Source organism: Spermophilus citellus (assembly GCF_964194105.1).
Source record: "Spermophilus citellus genome assembly, chromosome: 13".
NCBI classification, from domain to species: domain Eukaryota; kingdom Metazoa; phylum Chordata; class Mammalia; order Rodentia; family Sciuridae; genus Spermophilus; species Spermophilus citellus.
The window spans coordinates 109,743,923-109,764,111 of NC_138193.1; the positions used below are offsets into that span (position 1 = coordinate 109,743,923).

General features: G+C 54.4%; 1 protein-coding gene across 2 annotated transcripts in view; it reads right to left on the reverse strand.

The window, feature by feature from the left end:
• Nucleotides 1-20,189, reverse strand: part of HPCAL1 (hippocalcin like 1) — a 91,614-nt gene that overhangs the window by 14,377 nt on the left and 57,048 nt on the right. The window contains exon 2 of one of the 2 annotated variants that reach the window (XM_081264254.1): nucleotides 4,434-4,521. The exons of the other annotated variant lie outside the window; for it this stretch is intronic. The gene's annotated coding sequence lies outside the window, so the exon portion shown is untranslated. The remainder of the gene's footprint in view (nucleotides 1-4,433; nucleotides 4,522-20,189) is intronic. 2 annotated transcript variants of the gene reach the window in all.

A 20,189-nucleotide genomic window follows, 5' to 3' on the forward strand; every position in this document is an offset into this window, starting at 1 on the left:
TCCAGGCTTCAGGCACAGGCCCTTGGGGACACCCCCACCAGCAAGTCCCTTGTTCCTGTGACACAGCTCTGGCCTGTTACTATGGGCGGCTTCGTGGGCAATGAACAGACTCAGAATGAGACTAACGTTCAGGAGGATGGAACCATCTAGAACAATGTAGAATAGTCTAGATCCACCAGTGTCAAGGGAGGAGGAGCAGCCGGGGAAACGGAGGAAGACACCTTTCAACTCCAGGAATTCAGGCTAGCTACTTGAAGAGCAGCTCCAATTTATAAAGATTAAGTTAAAACCCAAATTAATAAAAGCAAGGGCTGGGTGGACGGGCGTTGACGAGGAACAGACAGAACTCCGCTGTCCTGCTCAGCTTCAGAATGGGCTCGGGGCCTGGCCGGCGGGATGGATCACATGCCCTGACACTTTCTTTCCTCCTCTGTCAAATGTGGGTTTGAAATGCACCGTCCCTGAAGTACAGCCCAGCTCCAAAACACGGCTTTGAGTCTGTCCCCAGCGGAGCCTTCTAGAGGACCTGAGGCCTGTGCCAACATCACTGTGTCCTTGCTCCAGGGTCTTGGTTGGCAGCCACTGCCCAGCTCTTTTCCCGGGCGATGGCAGAAAGCTGAATGTCTGCCTGGTCCCTGGTTGAGTGATGACTAAATTCTCAAATGATGGGCCCCAGAGGAACTCATTCCAAGTTTCAAACTCGCGTGCCCCTGATAAATGAGGCTTGGCGGCAGCCTCCCACGTCTGTGAGAAGCAGTGTCACTAAGTTGAGGCCTAAGTGGAGTCTTTAAGTCACACACGGCCCCTGGAGGGTTTGGGTGCTCTGACAGATGGCTCTGTCCTCAGGACAGAGTGTCCCCTGTGATGTGCTGCCCACTGCTGAGCTTGTGGAGTGGGGACGTCTCCTTGGTGTCCACTTACGGCTCTCACCCACCAGGCCAAAAACTTTTGTTGTTTTTTTTTTTTTTAAACTTGGAAGAAAGCCTCCAGGGATCATCTCATGTGCCTTTGACTCATGTCTATCGTCTTTGGGAAGAAATAAAAACAGTAAACTAATTTCACTAAAATGGCATCAGCCCAGGGAAACATTAGGTTCAAGAATGGGGACATGCCAGCTGCCTCTTGGTGGCCCCAGTGGCCATGGTCTTAAGTTTCATTAGAGAACATGTTTACAGTCAGGAGTGGGGACAGTTCAGAAAAGCTGCCCTTTGCCACTTTTATTCTTTAAATCACACCACCAGAAGCCACAGAGTCTTCAGAGGTGTTGGGCGACATAGATCTACGTACAGAAAGTGTCAATGAACGTGCTTTAACTGAACACCCACACAGTGAAACGCAGACATACAAGGTGCCTTTAAAGTGTTGACTCTCTGGAGGGGAAAGTGAGGCCCAAGTCTCCTCTCTCGTCGTGCCCCAATCCATCGCCTCCTTTGCCGGGCACTGTCTGGGTGCCGGGTGGTGGGGAGGGGGAGGGGGAGGCAGCCATTCCAAGATGAACCCATAGACTCATGAGCCCCAGTCTCTCCCTGACTATTTTTCCCCAAGGACAAGGAGCCAGGTTCCATTTACCCAGGCGCAGCCAGAAATAGTCCCACAACCACTTAGCACAAGTTCTGAAACAAAGGAAGTGCACAGTGATTGTTTGATGGGAGGAAGGAAGGAAGTCAGGGAGGGAGAGAGGGAGAAAGCCCGGCTGCCGGGGCACTCCTTCCAGAAACCTCCAACCCGCAGATCTGCCCCCCCACATGTGGTTCTGTGGCCCAGAGGCTCTCCAGCCCCTGAGCACCGTCCAGTCCCTCTGAGACACCACCTTCCTCGCCCCGCCCACACCTCCGACTTCTCCAGCTGACTCTTGTCAAAAGGCCAGTTTCTTGGAGCCCCTCTGAGGCCCCAGAGATGAACAGGGCAGATATCTGTTAAGTATCTCTTGTGTTCTCTGGTTATCTCCAGGTTAAAAATTTGCACCTGAGGTCCGATGAGTCCAAGACTATTCATGGGGTCAAGTAGAGAGGAAAATGTTGCACCTGGGCTGTCCCAGGCTGGATTCCTCTAGAAGGGAAGGAAGGACTGGTGTGGACTCCACCTGGAGAGGCGGGGAAGAGGGAGGGGAAGCGCTGGGTGGGCTCCCGCCAGCTTGTAGGCCTGATCCAGGCGCCCACGTGTCTGGGGAGCACGGTGGCCTGATGGTTTGTTCCTCTGAGCCTCCTGCTCGGCACCCCCACCCCAGCACTGACGCAGCCTGCCTGTGTCACCCACCTTCCTTCTCTCTGCCCTTCTCCTCCTACCCAGGCTCATGGGGGATCTGCTGTGGCACCTCACACAGAAGCTGACATGGAACAGGTGCCTGGGAGTGGCAGACGGGCAGTAATCCCCATGCCAGTGCCCGGGGTCCTGCAGAGGAGCCAGGATGCCAGCTCCCATCTCCACTGACCACAGGAGTAAAAACGCCTGCAGCAGGGTGTGCGTGCCCATTGCCCACAGCGCCTGCCTGGCAGGGCTGGTCACTGGACGAGGGTGGAGGATGCCCACAGGAAGTGATACAGCACAGTCACCCTAAAAATAAGACTCCACTTTCAACAGAGGAAGGATTTTCCCCACCCTGGTGCCCTGCCCCGTGACCACAGTGTCCAGGCAGGAGGCTGTTTGAGAGCCAAGGTGGGCGGCTGTCCAGGACGCTGCCTGGGATCTGTGGCCTGGTCAGCACTGTGAGGGCCACAGCCTGGCGCTAGAGGAGGTGAGCCTGGGTCAAGCTCTCCTGCAGACCCGAGCCTGCAGCCCCTGGCAGCCTAACCTGGAGAAGAGCCGTGGCCGACCACCTCTCTAGAGGCCACAGCAATCTTCTGAGGCTCTGAGCAGAGCTGCCTGCTTGGAGGACCCAGTGCGTCCACCGTGGGGTGCTGGCGGCACCGAGAGGTCACCTGGGCTGTTTTCCACACTGTGCCAAGAGCTGTGCTCCCATCCGCCTGACCCCTCTTCTTGCCCCCTCCTTCCTGATCCTCGGGTCACACTGACCTCTTGTTGCTCCTCCACTCCCCAGGCAGTGCTTTGCCAGGGGCCCGGGGCGCAGCTGAGGTTCAGGGAGAAACGTGCTGCCCCAAGCCTCCCCAGGTCCTTGTCGGGCCATTTCCCTGTGAGGCCTCCCCTAAGAACTCTAACCAAAATGGGCGTCCCGGCAGCACCCTGATGCCTGTTTCCAACTCTACTGTACATTGAGTCAGGTGTCACCGCCCCCTGCCTCCCACTGAGCATCGCCTGACCACTGACTCCACAGCGAGGGATGCTTGTGTCAGGAAGCACATCAGACCCCGGCACTTCTCTCTTGTGGGTGGGGGTTACCGAGCACTGACTGTGTGTGGCACTGAGGTGCCCTCAGGATGGGCAGGGACCCCAGAGGCCTTTGCTCTCTGCACCTGCTCCAGCTTCCTGATGCCAGTCACCATTCTCAGCAGAACCCCAATAGGCCCCTGTGCACTATGCTGATGCTTGGGGGGCGTGTATACAGGTGGCATCCAGTACTGCACACGCAGGCATGGTCCCTCCCACTGCTCAGCTCTGATGGAAGGAATCAAAGGAGGAAAACAGCACCTTCCACACGCAGGTGGGGGTGGGGTGAGGACCAGTGACCCGCCCACTGCCCTGACTCCAAGGCAAAGGCCCCAGCAGGGTGTCTCCTCCTGACCAGTAACAGCGTCCACAGGGTGTGCAGGAGAACGGGAGGTGGAGACATCCCTTCCTAGGAAGACCAAGCAAAGCCATTCCACCCACAAGAAGGCAGGGTGACGGCCGGCGGGCATGGCGCTCCCTGTGCCCTGGAAACCCGGACCCAGCAGCACGGGTACCTGGCGGGAAGGCAACCCCACCCAGGGCTGCGGGGGCCTGATGGGACTGGCCACCTGGGGACGGCGCCTGCCTTGGAGGTGCCAGCCTGGGCTGGGTGGGACTCCTGGACACCAGCCTCTGCGGTGGAGGCCGCAACTGTGACAGGTTTCAGGTCCACATTTTAGCCCCCAGCCGAGTGCCGTGCAGGGTGCCCTGTGGGTGGGAAGGCGGGGATCACTAAGTGACCAGCCCCCTGAGTGCTCCAGACAGCGGTGGGCTGAGAGGAAAACGGAGGACCAAGAAACACTGAAAGACAGATGCCCCTTCCCCCTTAGCAAATCCCTAACTGTCCCTGGACCGAAGCACCGGGATCAAGTGATCTGCCCAGAAAGACCCAGCCCTGAGATGGACCTTCCCGGTCTCATCCCTGGGCCTGTTCCTGGCCTGCGCCTGGGGGTGCTGGGCAGCCTGGCCCCCACTGCTCGTCTTTCTTGGTCTTTATGCTGAGTTGGGTGAAGCCCCTGCATGTGGGCAGGACCCACAGATGGCAGGAGCCCCCTGCCACCCTTGGCCCTACCCAGGCCCAGGGCAGTGAGGCTACAGGGGCCACTTACCTGAGGCCAAGTGGAGGCTGAGAGGAGCAGGGGTCAGAACCTCCAGGGGCTGGATGCGTGGGCTTGCCCGGGCTGCTAGACCATGCCCCTGGAAGAGAGAAGCCAGGGTCAGGCGGGAGGCAGGCGCGCCCGGCCCCCAGCCCACCGCCTCTCCCTCCAGTTGGTTCCGCACACCTGCGACAGGGACCACGGCTCTGTGAGCCCCACACGGACAGAAGCCAGTGCGGAGACGCTGGCCGCCCCTCAGCTGGCGCGGGCGCTCGGCCTCCGACCCGCTGCCCCAGCTGGGTCTGTGTATCTCGTGCACATGGTGTGCATTTTTAACAGACTTCATTTTTAGGGCAGCTGTAGGTCATGGCAAACTGAGGAAGGTGCAGAGATGCCCCACGTACCCTGTCCCCTCACACACACAGCCTCTGCGGCTCTCGACATCTCACACCAGAGTGGGACATTCGTTATATAGCAGAGGGACATCACTGTCACCCAAGTCTGTGGCCTACAGCAGGGTTCACTCTGGGTGCTGCACATTCTGTGGGTTTTCAGGGTAAACACTGACTTGTATCCACCACAAGTGCCACCCAGGCCAGTGACCCTGCCCTGAATGTCCCCGGTGCCCTGCCTCGTCCTGTGTAAGCTCACGGTGCCTTCAAGCCACGGTGCCTTCAAGCCATGGGCTCCCTGAACCCTGCTTTGACACTTGGGGAATTGAAGCCCAGGTGGGCCCTGAGGACACAGCAGTGGGGCAGAGGCAGAGTGCACCAGGTATTGTGCCTGTCACCACTTTGTCGCCCACCTTCCGCCTCACAGGCAGGGTCGTCCTCACCCTTCTCAGTGAGGAGGAAGCGACTCTGGGGCAGCCCTGTCACCCTGCGCTAAGTGGGAGGGGGGATGCCTCAACACAAATCTCCCACCCCAGGCCCCACTCTCAGCGGCTCTTGTGAATTAAACTCCCTCTAAGAGGCGCAGCTAGCACCCCTCCCAGGGCGGGGTGGGGGCTCTCCAATTCCCAGGCTGGCGCAGGCAAACACAGTCCCCAGGCTCTCGGTGGTGGACACCGAATCACATCATTAATGCCAAGTGGCCTTGCCAGGCTGCATTCCCTCAGCTGTCCAGGTACAAAGATTCCACGTCACCCACTTTTAGGGACAGCCCTGGGTGACAATAAGCTCAGTGCTGGCTGACCTCAGGCAGCCACTTCTAATCCTCAGAGTTGCTTTCTATCCAGCCTCCCTGTCCCTCAGAAGGGACCGCTGGCTTCAGGGGAAGCTCTGGAGTGGGAGGTGCAAGGGGAAATTCTGGTTCCGCAGGGGCCTCTGCTGCCGAGTGACCCTGGGCGTGCCCGTGACCTCTGCCATGGTCAGTATCCCCATCTAGGACCAGGCAGGTGGGCTGGACCCTAGAGGGGGGCCAGGGCCAGCTCCAACCCCGGGCCTGCAAGCAGGAGGGTCTCGTTTCCAGAGGCCTCCGGGGCAGGGCTCCCAGGCTGCCTGGGAACACTCCATTAACCTGAATTGCGAATTTCCTCCTGGCTCTATCGCTGAGCCACAGGGGCTCCCTAGCCGCCAGCTTTCCAGTGACAGATAAAGATTACCGTCCTTGCTTGAGACGGCATCAGGAACAGAAGTCATTATGCAGCAATAATTATGTCGAGTTATGTCTGGTTGCTGCTGATATCTGTCAAGTGATTGTCTTACACATCGTCAGGCCTCTTCCTTTCTAGAAGAGCGAAATGCAGAGGCCCGGGTGACTCATGCCGCACAACAGAGCACGGCTATGCGGCTGCAAACTCCTCCTGCGTGCTGGGCACCGGCCTGGCAGGAGCAGGTGCTCTCTCTGGTGCCCTCTGGCTGAGCCTCTGGGAACAGAGTCACCAAACTCTTCCCAGGGACCTGCGCTGGGCCTCCTTCAAGGCCCTTTCCACACCTCACTTCCTCTGCGGGTGCTTCCTGACCCAGAGCCCCAGCCCTAGTTCCTATAGGCCTAAGGCTCCTCCCTTCCTTAGGTTTGGGTTCTCCAGGAAACAGTGTAGCCTGTGACCAGGCCCCGCCCACGGGGCACTCCCAGCTCTTGACAGGGGCTAGCCCAGAGCTGAGCTGCAGGAGAGCTGGAGGGAGAGGGGAGCAGGGCTCCAGTCCCTGGTTCCTTCTGTGTGATCTTGATCTTCACTCCCCCGCTGCCCTCCCCACATCAGTAATATGCTACCTAGCTCATCAAGTTTTGGTAAAGATTGAGTTAATACACACACACACACACACACACACACACACACACACAAAATGCTTGGCACCTAGGAAACTCAATGACATCAACTATGAAGGGGCTGGGAGAAGTTCAACTATAAAGACACGAAAGACCTGCAACAAGTGAATAAGCAATCAGAAAACTACCCACAAATAAAGCCCAGGCCCAGAGGGTTTCACTGCTGAATTCTCTATAAACATTTAAAGAACACCAATTCTTCACAAACTCCTCCAGAAAATAGAAAAGGAGGGTACATTTACCAAGCTCATTATAGGAGGTATCACCAGGATATAAAACTACAGAAAGGTGTCACAAGAGGATGAAGTTACTTACCAAAATCTTTTATGAATATAGATATAAAAGTCCTTCAGAAAATAGTAGCATACCAAGGGCAATCAATATGTAAAAAGGATCATACATCATGATCAAGCAGGATTTATCACAGGAATGCAAGGTTGGTTTGCCATCCAAAAATATACACTAAGCCAATAAATATAAAAAACAAATGTCACAAACTCATCTCAGTAGAAGGAGAAAAAGTGTTGATGATATCCAACACCCTCGCATGATAAAAACACGGAGAGAACTAGCACAGAAGGGAACTTCCTCAGTCTGACAACGGGTATAGTTAACATCATGTTTAATGTTGAAATACTGGCTACGTTCTTCCTAAGATTAAGAATTAGACAAGGATACTTACTCTTGCCACTTCTATTCAAACTTGTACCAAATTTCTAGCCAGAGCAATTAGACAAAAAAAAAAAAAAAAGATATTCAGACTGGAAAGGAAGAAATAAAATTATCTCCATGTTCTGATGAACATGGTTTTATATATAGCAAATGTTCAGAATCCACTAAGAAAATTAGAATAATAAACAAGTTCAGCAAAGTTGCTGGATATAAGATAATTATAAAAAAAATCAACTGAGCTGGGCGTGGTGACATGTACCTGTGTTCCCAGCTACTCAAAAGGCTAAGGCTTGAGCACAGGAGTTTGAGACTAGCCTGGGCAATGTAGCAAGACCCTATATTGTCTTTAAAAAACTGTACTCCCATATCCTTGCATTAGAAAGTGAAATTAAGAAAATTATTCCAAAAGGATTCCATAAAAAAAAAAACAACTAAATACTTGGGAATAAATTTAACAAAATAAGTGCAAAACTCCTACTCTGGAAACTATAAAACGTTGTTAAAAGGAATTAAGGAAGATCTAAATAATAGAAAAACATTCTATGTTTATAAATAGGAAGACTTAATATTGTTAAGTTGTCAATACTTCCCAAACTGATCTATAGATTCAATGCCATTCCCACCATAATCCTAGTTTTACTTTTTTGCAGAAATTGAAAAGTTGATTTTAAAAATTCATGGTGGGGGGCAGTGCTGGGGAGTGTTATTGGCCAAATTATATTATTACACTGTGTGCATGTCCAAATAGGTAACAACAAATCCCATCATTATGCACAACTATAATGCACCGATTAAAAAAAAAAAGTGAAAAAAAATTCATGTGAAATTGGAAAGAACTGAGAATTGCCAAAGCAACTCAGGAAAAGAAGAACCTAGTAGGAGGACTTCTCCTGCGTTCAAAACTTACTATGAGGCAGTAATAATCCAGACAGTGTGGTACCGGCACAAGGACAGGCAAAAAGAAAAATGAAAGAGAACCGGGAGGCCCAAAGTAAACCCATCCATCCAGGGTTAACTGATTTTCGGCAAGGGTCGAAAGACCATCCCGTGGAAAGGAATATTTTTCAACAAATGGTACTGGGACAACTGAACAGTCACCAAGAGTGAAGCCGGACCTTGCCCCACACCATACACAAAAGTTAACTCAAAATGAGTCCTCAGAGATCTAAACATAAGAGCTAAACTTACAGGACGTGGAAAAGAAAACAGGGTAAGTCTTCATGGTCTTGGGTTGACAAAGGACTCTTGGGCCGAACACCAAAGCCCAACCACCAAAGAAAGATAGATTAAATTCTCCATCAAAATTAAAAACCTGTGCTTCAAAGGACACCACCAAATTACTGAAAAGAAAATGTATAGAATGGGAGACTATATATATGTATGTTCCAGGGATTGAATCTAGGGATGCTTAACCATTTAGCCACATCCCCAGCCCTTTTTTATTTTATTTATTTTTTAAATTTTGAGACAGGGTCTAAGTTGCTCAGGGCCTCATTAAAGTTGCTGAGGCTGGCCCCTGAACTTACAGTCCTCCTGCCTCAGCCTCTTGAGCTGCTGGGATTACAGGTGTACCCACCATGGCTGGCACTGGTAGAAAACGTTTGCAGATCACTTACTTATAAAGGACTTTTACCTGGATGACATGAAGAGCTCTTCCATAAGGCCAGGGATGTAGCTCAGTGATGGTGCCCTGCCTAGCTTGCCCGAGGCCATGGGTTCAATTCCCAGTGCGTGGGTCGGGGTAACTCTTACAACTCAATAAAGAAAGACTAATGCCCAATTAGAAAGGGCAAACGATTTGATAGAAACTTCTCAAAAGATGTGCAAGGGGACAGTAAGCACATGGAAAGATGCTCAACACCATTAGTGATTAGGAAAACACTGACCAAGAGCACAGTCAATACCACCTCATGCCCACTAAAACTCCTTAAATTGAAAAGTCTGATCAATGCATGTGTTGGCAAGGATCTGGGAAAACCAGAGCCCTCACACACTACTGGTGGGAATGTGAAACTGTTCATCCATTTGGAAAGCAGCTTGGCTAAATATACAATTATTATATAATCCAGAAATTTTCCACATAGGTGTACCCCCAAGAGAAATGAAACCTCACGTCCATCCAAAAATTCATAAATAGCAAAAAAAAAAAAAAAAAAAACAAGGTGAAAACAGCCCAAATGTCCATCATAAATGGCTAAACAAAATTTGATATAGCCATATAATGGAATATTACCTTGAATACATCAGGCTAAGTTATGTAACCAGACACAAAAGGGCCAATTCATGATTCCATGTATATAAAATGTCCAGGACAGGAAACCTATAGTGACAGAATGTAAACTGGTAGGTTTTTAGGGCTGGGGGAAGAGGGGCACAGTTAAAGGGTGTGAGGTTTCCTTTGGGGGTGATGAAAATACTCCGAAATTGATTGTGGCGATAGTTGCAAGTACTTCAAACACATCAAGCCGTGACACGACGCTGACTTTACACCGTGAACATTAGATGGGTGAATTGTAGGTGTGTGATTCACATTTCCATAAAGCTGCTCAAAAGAAGGGATCTATGTCATTGTCCTACCTCTCTCCACCAGAGGAGCAGTGAAGAGCAGAATCACAGGACCTGGGTTTTCCAGCCCTGTACCCAGGCACATATGGGTCTTGGCAGATGGGAAGGGCAGGTGCCAGCTTAGCTGACCACATCCTGGCATGGCCCCAAGGAATGAGCCCGCAGCAGACCTACAGAGCTGCTGGAGCACCCCCAGCCCTCGCTCCACCACATGGAAGGGTCCCCGTGGGACAGGTGCAGAGACAGAGCCCCCTTTGAGAAGCACAGGGCCGGGTGAGGTTCACTCAGATGCTGGGCCAGCTGTCTGGCAGGGTGCCAGATGCAAGCTTGGCCTTTGGGGTGGTGCAAGAGCCCAGATCTCAGGATACACACCAACTGAGGAGGCTCCATCGAAGGGACTCTCAGCTCGGTCCCAGAAACAGCCAGGCTGCCACCCCAGGTGCTGCAGGCTGTGGCCCTACGACATTATGGTCCTAGGCTGTCTCTGGGCCAGTTCCTCCTTAGGGGCCAGGCCTAGAGCGCTTCGGTGTCCATCTTCCTGACTGGCCAGCCCTCGGGGAAGGCAGCTAGCAAACTTCCTCTTTCCAGAACCTGACACCACCTTGCACCCGACCCTGAGCTTCCTGTGCCACCTCGGAGACCTGGGAAGCCAGAAATGCCTCTCCTGCCCGCTCACACTGCAGATGTGTGCTCTAGAGATGACAAATAATTTTAATATCTTCTGAAATCCAACTTAATTAGGGAGCAAAGTCCCTAAGGGAGAAGAATATATATATAATGGAGTCTGAAGCCAAAGATGGATGGTTTTTAGATTATGGCTATTTCTGAGGGGACGGTGGTTTTAAAATGACTAATTCTACCATGCCCCCTAGGCAATAAGCACGGTCGCTCACAGAATACTGTCACACAGACGTTTCGCATGACCATCTCTCTTTGTAGAGGCATTTCTTTCATAGCTCAATTCAAGAAATTGAGTTACAGAGGAGGCAAAGTGTCATTTCCCACAGATGCCACTGCGGCTGGTCCCTCTGAGCATGCGGTGAAATCAAGATATCCAGATGAGGCCCCCCGGGCTGCCTGCTTCACAAAAGGGGGAGGCTGGAAAGATGGCTGGTGCCACAGAGACTGAGCCCTGAGCCAGACCTGGCCATGACCTGCATCCTGCACCAGGCCTCCGGCTGGGCACCAGCCCACCGAGGGTCCACGTTCCACAGAGTGTGCGATGTGTCCTTGTAGCTCCTGTTCCCACTGCCCCGCCAGCACAGGTGAGCTCTTGTCACATGCTAAACGGAACCTACTATGTATGGCCACTTTGAAAACCGTTGGGCATATACACTCATGGGGACCCCACCCACCCACAGACCAGGGACTCAGCTCCTTGATGTGTGCCCAACAGAAAGGTGGCACAGTCCACCCAAAGGCACAGCTGCACAGCCTGAACCGTGATGACCTGGAAACAGTCCAAATGTCCGTCCCCATTAGATGGGTCAATACACGGCAGCATAGTCACACGGTGAGATGCCTGAAGCAATCAGCAGCATCTTTAATGACAACAAGGAGGCAGATGAGCCTCCCAAGCCCATGCTGAATGAGGAAGCCAGACCCAGAAGCTACCCTTGGCCCCAGGTTGGGCTGGAAGAGAGTACCGAGTGAGGGGCTTCAATGACAATGACTTCTCAGTTCGGGAGGCTAAGTCCCAGGTGCCAGCACGGCTGGGCTCTTGGGAGGGCAGCTGCCTGCTCGTCATATCTTCACGTAGTGGGGAGCAGGGCTCACGCTCCTCCTCCTCCTCCTCCCCCCTCCTCCCCCTCCTCCTCCCCTTCCTCCTCCTCCTCCCGCTCCTCCTCCATGTGTGTGGTACTGGGGGTTGAGCCTGGGGTGCTCTATCTCCCCAGCCTTTTTGATTTTATTTATTTATTTAGAGATGGGGTCTTGCTAAGTCGCTGGCTGACCTCTAACCTGAAATGTCCCTGCCTTGGCCTCCTGAGTCTGGGACTGCAGGTGGAGGTCGCTGTGACCAGCTCTGGTTCTCTTCTTCAAGGCCACTAATCGCATCTTGGGTGCTCCACTCACACCTGATCCACCTCCCAAAGGCCCTCCTCAACGCCTTCCTACGAGGGTTAGGGTTTCACCAAATGAATTTGGGGGGGACACCAACAATGAGCCACGATGATTTGGAGGGGCAAACACTGTGGGGCACCCCTCTCTGCTGTGGGGTGCAAACCTCCTTCTCTGTAAGACATGCTCACGGTGAGGGGCCTTGCAGGCCTGGTGGGGAGCTTAGGCTGTATTTTAAATGTAATTGTTGTAGAAGAACTCTGAAAACTAAAGAGCACTTCAAAACTACCAGGCTCCAGGGAAAGGGAGGGATTTCAGGATCCCTGGACCTCAGGGGCAGCAGAGCAGCGAGACTGAGACCTTTCCAACCCTCTCAGTGGGTTGGGTGGAGGGGTAAGAGGAGACTGCATTTTCTAAGACCTCAAGCTGTTCACTCAGGACCCTCGACCCTCCCACGCTCCCACCCTCTGACCCCCTGACCCCCATCCCCAACCCTCCAGCCCTCCACCCTCTGAACTGCCAACCCTCCGGGGGGCAGCAAAGGAAACAGCTCTTCCCAGGAACAGAGCTCTTGGAAGCTCCTGAGCCTCAGCCACTGCCACCTTCTTCCATGGCTCCCTGATGTCACCGATCCTGGACCAGGGCCACAGGAAGCCTGCTCTGGTGTTCTTCTCAGGCAGTGTGTGAGGCGCCTCCTCTTCCAGAAGGAGGAAGATAGAAGGAACCTTTGCCAACAGCAGAACTATGGGGGGGCCATAGGGAAGCACGGATGCTCTGGGCAGGAGGACACCCAGCCCAATAGCACTGTGTGGTTTGGAGAGTGGGCTGCTCAGACACAGGCCTGCTGCCAGGGACCTGACTAGGCCAGGGCACAAGCTCCCTTTGAGGCTGAGGGGACCTAGTCCCTCACCTCTCACAAGGACAGAGGAGAGAAGCACCCAGGCCTCTTGCCCTCTACCTGGTTGGAAAGACCCTCCATGCTTGTTAAATGAATGAATCAACGGGTGGGCAGCTCAGATCAAGCAGCCATGTGAGACGGGCTGGGGAGGAGGGACAACGCCAGTCCAACCAGAGCTTTCAGTACGGTGTTCAGATTGCCTTCTGCAATAGGGAGCCATGGTGGACTTGGAGGAGGACCGGCTTGGTGGCCCGGGTGAGAAAGATGGCAGGGCCCATGTCAGGGGAAACCACTGAGGAGGGGGGTGAGCAGCCCAAGAGGGTGTCAGGCTGGCACGGAGATCACCAGATTTTCAAGGGTGATGGTCACCACAAGTTGCTTTCAGCATGTCACACACAGAAATCAGAAACAAGGGTGTCCTGTGAGACAGGCCTCTGCTGTATTATTGGTATCCATGTTCTAATATCCAGCTCCCTCCAGCCCGGGGCCGCTGGTGCCCTGGGGCCATGCCTCCTGAAACTTGAAGTGGGAGGAAAGAACAGTTCCCCACAAAGGAAGGAAAACACCCACAGCCAAGAAACCCAGGACCCCCGAAACACAGCCTGCAAACCGGCAGCCTGGAGGGCACCCCGGACCGTGGGGCGTTAAGCCAAGTCATCTGCCGAAGTCACTTAATCAGGAGCTGCAGAACGGCAGGAGCTCGGCACAGCGTCTGCCATGAAGGACTAAGCCAGGCGAAAACAGAAATAAATTATTCATCCCCCACAAATGAGCAGCCTCTGGGCTCCCGCAACAGCCGCCGCGCCACACACGCCTGAAAGGCACCGACAATCCTATTAGTGACACCAGATTCCGCCATCACGCATGCAGGCAGCTGGCCCGGGAACTGGCTCCTCGCTTCCACCCGCATCTGGGAGACCAGCCCAGCACCCCCAGCAGAGCTGGTCTCCCAAACGCTGAGCTGGGGCCACCAGAGGAAGTCTACAGGGACGCAGCCCTGCTGGACAGCCTGGCACTGCTGGCCAGCTCCAGGGCTCCTCCTGACCAGGGGCTCCAATGGCGTAGGGAAGATGAATCGAGAACATTTGCAAAGCGACGTCCACTCATCTCGGGGCCTCCCGTCACCTCTGTTTCCCTGTCCTGGATTCCTGTCTGCTCAGCTCATTTTCCCTAGAGCACCCCACAAGTCCCCAGCTGACCACTCTCCCTGCCCAGGGAGGCCCAGCGGCACAGCCCGGCTCCCCTCCATGTTCTCCACCACGATGTCATTCCATAGCTTTTCTGGACTTGCTGGTTAGCATCTGTAGCCCACAGGGAGCCACTGCTGGAGGGGACGGGACTTGCCTGGCGCCCAGGAAGCCAACACGGGAGTTCGTGGACTGAAGTGGTTGAGTGCGAGGACCCCCTGAGGGAACTCAGGTACTTCACTTCGCCCAGGGATGGGAACTTACGCCCTTCTCCCCCCAACCCTGGTCCCATGTGGTTGTCCCTTTGCCCCCATGCTTCCACAAGGGGTCTTTGGCAGGGCACACTTGCAGTGACCAGCCTCCTGCCCAGGAAAGTGGCTTATCTGAGGTGCCTGGAGAAGGGACCTTCTAGTCCTCCCCACCCACCCCCCGGCCCTGATAGACAGAGAGCTCTGTGAGTGACAGGAACGTAGTTTAAAGAGTGCAGCAAACGCCAGGACAGGTTCTGGCCTTAGGGTAAGCCAGAGCCACCAAGTACAGAAACATGTCAGTATGTGCACAAGCACACACGCACAGGAATGCACACACGTAGAAAACACACACACTTTAGTGGCTCTCACAGGAATGATTTCCCCCCGGGAGACCTTGGGTATTGTCTGGAGACATTTTCGTCATGACAACTGGTGTGGGGGTGTCCACCAGCATCTAGCGGGGAGAGGGCAAGGGTGCGGTGAACCATGCTACAGGACACAGGCCAGTCACCACAGCTGCCACAGAGGATGACACAGGCCAACGCACCAACAGTGCGGAGGCTGTGAGGCCCCGACACACAGAGAGCTCACAGCTGGCTGCCCCTTAAACCATTTGCGGACTTTAGTGGCCAGGGGCGTGTGTTAGCTTTCCACGCCGTGATGGAACACCGAAGGTAAACAACTTGTAAGCAAGAAGGTTTGCTTTGGCTCATGGGTTCGGTCCATGGTCACTTGGCCCTGTGGGAGCACAGTGCATCATGGCAGAAACATGTGGCAGGACAGGTCTGTTCCCCTTGTGTTGCCCAAGAAGCAAAGAGAGGAAGAGGCCAGGGTCCCCAAATCCCCTCCAAGAGCATGTCCCCAGAGACATAACTTCCTTCCCCTAGGCCCCCCTCCAAAGGTTCCACCTCCTCTCAACAGTGCCTTCAGCACACAACCTCTGGAGGATGTTCAAGATCCAGACGACGGCAGGGTACAAGCTCATTCCCCAAGGAAGGAGCGAAACTCCTACGGGGTGCAGCGCCCTTGCACGGACCATTGCTCCCCAAAGCCTTGCACAGGAAAGCCTGCGGCTCCCCAAACTTCTGCTAAACGGGAAATGGCTCCTGGAGACTGGGCTTTGTGTGTTCAGGAAAAATGCTAAGTGCCCCGTGGTGTGGCCTGGCAGAAAGAGGAAGATGAGCAGCCCCTGTGGCTGGTTTGCTGTGAAGCCAGGCACACAGGGTCTATGCCCAGCCCTTGCGGACACAGGGAGGGGCACTGCGTGTGGCTTCTTCTCCAGAACCACACGGAGCAGTTTTACCCCGGTCTCTACTCTAGACGGCATGCTAGGTGGCCTGGCCCTCAGCGCACCATTTTGCATATGACTATTTCATTTTTCTAATTAAAGAATTTTTTATTTTTTAGAGCAGTTTAGGTTCATAGCAAAACTGAACAGAAAGTGCAGAGTTCCCATCTGCCACCCTTCCCAACCATCAACACTTAGCACCAGAGAGGCATGTGACAACTGAAGAGACCACACCATCACATCGTCACTGAAGGCCACCTGCACCTTAGGGCTTACTCTCCGTGTTGAATATTGTATGGGTTTGGTCAAATGTCCAACAACACGTTCCACCAGCACAGCAGCTCACAGAGTCATCTCAGGGCCCTAAAGTCCCGCTGCACTGCCTCTGTTCATGCACCCTCCCCAAACCCCTGGCACCACCAGTCACAGCTGTGCCTTTTCCAGGTGTTGTGTGATTGGACTCATGCAGCTGGGGCACAGAGGGCCCTGTTCTGCTCATTGGCTCCCATGAGGAGCTGGGGCCTGCCTCTGCCCTGTACCAGCAGGCACCCAGGCCAGCACACACAGTGCTCCCACATTTGGACTTCCACCGGGGTGGTGGCTTGTGTCTGGGCTGGAGCTCAGTCTCGTGCCAGCCTTCCTCCATGCATTCAAGACATGATGGAGCTCCTACTACGCACTCTGAACCACCCAATTCTAGGGACACAACAGTGAACAAGAGCAATTCCAGACCCTGAGCACCTCCCTGTGGAGATTGTGAGGGGAGCGCATGCAGGGGCTAGCTCACCCTGGGATCAGGACTTCCTGGAAGAGGTGACATTTAAACAAAGAGCTGAAGGGTGAATAATAGCCATGCAGAAAGAAATGGTGGGGGACAGGGAGGAGCAGGGTTTAGGGAGCCCCGCCAGAGACTTTCTAAACAGCTCCTCCATTTCACAGGAGGCGGCTCGCCCTGGGAGGTGGGCACTTTGCCAACACCCAAGAGGGCAGTGGACAGCCGTGGGCAGTACCCTAGCTCCGTGGCCTGAAGGCCTTTGACCTGGTGTCCACAGGCCGCTTCTGGGAGCGCTGGGCTGGCTGAGAAGAGTGACAGCGAGGGCCACTCACTCCACCCCTGGCTCTCCAGCCCCAGCCAGCCTGGGTAGGTTTTCTCTGGATCGAACAGGCCGGGTGAGCCCATGGGACACCCACGTGGCTTCCTCCTGGCCCCCGCCCACAGCCCCTCTGACCACCTGAGAGTGGGGCGCTGGTGTTTCCAGATCAGCTGAGGGAGAGCTGGGGTTAAGACTGCAGTTACCCCAGCAAAGGGCACAATACTGACGGCTGCATGACCTCCGACCACGGCCCTTCAGGCCTGCGGGCACCTGTGCAGTTACAGCGCACAGAGCTCTGCTGAGCTCATTATCATTCCTTTCTGGACCTCGGGGTGGACTCGGGTCAGGGAGTCCACCTCCCTCGGGGAAGCTGGGTCCAGAACACCCATGGTCAGCTCACTGCTGGGTCTGGCTGAGGGCCGTGGCAGGCCCATGTGGGTGAGCTGGGGAGAAGTGTGCACACGAGCCGCCCAGGTCAGACTTTCTGTCAAGCCCATGTGAGTGAACAAGTCCAGGCTGACGCCGAGAGCAGAGCCTGCTTCAGCCCACGGCTCGTCTTTCCAACCCCAGAGCTTCTGGGGTCTCGACAGCTCTTCAGTGCTGCATCCTCAGCCCCTGGCGCCCAGGTCACGTCTTACTAAGTGGCAGGGGAAACTGCTGACGTGGTCAAGGCAGGGCCACGTGGCACCAATGGAGAGATGTCCAGTGGTGATGGTCATCCTACTCCTCAAGGCCTTTGGAGGGCCACCAGGTATCTGGGGAGCCATCTAACTGCACCACTGCTCAGCTCCTCCCTGGTTTTGGACTTGGTCATGATTGGAAGTGCTTGGTCCACGGCTCAAGGGAGGGAGCCAGCTCTGTACCATGAGTTTGGTGGCCCTTATAACCCACTTCCTGGCACCGTGGGCAGTGCATGGCAAATACCTTCCCTTCCAAGCAACTTCCCCAAGCCATGCTTGGGTCACCTGATGCCAACCCGTAACAAGGGAGGTAGAGAGGGGAAGTACGAAGGTCATCTCCACAACATAGTAAAATGTGAAGGACATTTTACTATGAAAGAGGGAGGCCTGGGCTCAACTTCCACTCTCATCTTCAGAATCACACACGGGGACCACAGTTGTGGACCTGCCTGCTGCAGACTCCATGACACTGCTGGCTGAGGGAGGCAGGGTGGCCTCACAGGGAGGACAGGATGGGACAGAGTCCCGACTCCCCACTCTGCCCCATGTCTATGGGGAGGGTGCAGGGGGTGGGAGGGGTGGCGTTTCATGGAATGCAAAGGGTGAGCTGGATCATGACCGAGTCCAAAAACTTCTGTGACTTGCCAAGTCCAATCATTTCTGTGACAAGTTATGTTAACAAATAATTTTTAATGACATAGAAACTAGAATGATATGGCACTAAGTGAAATCAGGACCTGAACTGAATTTGTAACATGCCACCAGTTACAACAGGCTTCTCTCCACTTTGCTTACATGAATATTGTCAACAAGAAAGAACAGACGTCCACTGTGATTATTGGGGTGGCAGGATTACAGATTGTATTTGGTGTTTTCTGTATTTTCCATATTTTCTGTGATGAGCATTTAACCATCTATAACCACCACAGGTACTCAGGGGACAGCAACCTCCCCCTGCCCTGGCCTAGCCCAGACTGAGTGGCTATGTCCCTCCCCCAAGTTTATATGATGAAGCCCTAAACCCGAACACAGTGGTATTGGGAGGGGGCTTTAGAGAGAATTAAGTCTAGATGAGGTTATGAGGGTAGAGCCCCCTTGATGGATCCAGGGTCCTAAGACAAGGAGGCCAGTAGGAATCTCTCCCTTCCGTGTGGCCGGAAGACAGCCATCGACAAACCAGAGTGCCCTCACCAGAATCCGACCATGCTGAAGCCTGACCTTGGACTTCCAGCCTCCAGAACTATGAGAAAGAAATGCCTGCAGTTCCAGCGTCCAGTCTGTGGTGTTCCACTAAGGCAGCCCGGCAGGCTAAGACGAGCACCCTCCTTTGGGGACGTAGGGGGAGAAACTGAGGCTGCAACCAAGTCTCTCTGCCCCACAGGCCTTGAAAACATTGACTGTTCATGCACAGAAGTCCCGCACCTCTCTTCATTGCAGCCTCGCGGCAGGTAGAAGGGAAGGCTTCCTCCTCTTGGCCTTGGGCGAGGTAGCTGCAGGTGTCATCCTGCCTTCCAGCACCTGGGCTGTCACAAGGTCACATGCCTGGAAATTACCATCCTGCAGAAGTAAGGCATTCAGCTAGGAGCTGAGGGCCCCTGGCCCAGCATCTCTGGGCCACCCTTCCTCACCATGCTCCTGTGCCCTCCCTTGGCCACCTTCGGCAGCAAGCTGAGACGTTTGCACGTGTTCCTGAGTTTATTTTTCACCCAGGCTGACAGATCCTCCGACTGGAACACCCCAATGACCCCTTTTATATCCTTCGCGTAACCCAGTGCTTGGCCCTGGGGGTACTGGGCCAAGACCTGGGGATGGGAGAGGAGTGAGGCAGGCTGGTTGGGGAGGGGTCACAGGGAATCGGCCAGGCCCTGGATTGTCCCCAAGCTGATGCTCTGCCAGGGAAACACTAGAAGTGCGACAAGCAGGTCAGGTGGGTGGCAGCAACACAGCCGGACCCGGGGAAGGAGGAGGAGGCTTCCAGGAGAGGAGGGTTGGAGGTGGTCCTCCGACGGAGTCGGGTCCCCCCAACAGAGGACAGAGGAGCACACCAGTGGTTGAACAGCACATAAAACAACAGGTGCCTGAAGCAGGCAGAGAGGCCCACGGCTGTGACACTCAGAAGCCAGAGCTGACCTGCTCACTGTGCTGGGCATCACAAGGTTGGAAGCCAATGCTGGGCTAGGTACACTGTCCAACGCCGTCCAGACGCCTTACATGTGGAACACCTCCACACGCGTAGCTGTGGGAAGCACAGTGTCGGGGGGGGGGGGTCTGGCCACACCAGGAGCCATCTGCAGAGGCTTGCTGGCCACCTTCCATCCTCCCACGTAGGGTGCTCCAGCATGGCTCTGTGGTGCTTCTCGCACCCCTGGTGGTTTCCAGAAGGTAGGGTATTAAACAACAGGGCCCACCCAGGAACAGATGCGGCCAAAGCCTTCAAAATTGGGCTACTCAGGATGATTTTAGTAAGACGGACTCAGACTTGGTAACTTGCTATGTTCAGCTGGTTACCAGGAGGTCCTGAGAAACGAGAACGGTGCATGTGAATAACAGCAGAGCGTGGCACTCCAGACACAGACCGTGGGGCCTGGGACCCTCCTGGCAGGGAGGCTCATTCCTTATCCTCAAGTTGGGTGATCGCTGACCCTGGAACCCACAGGCCCCCCCACCTTGGCCACTCCCTTGGGGAGGGGTCCCCATGTTTGGCTCTCACATGGCCTTCTAAGTGAGGTCCGCAGGACCCCCTCATCTCAAACTGCAAGTGCCTCCTCTGACACCCCAGGTCCCCACCAGGCTGCCCTCTGCTT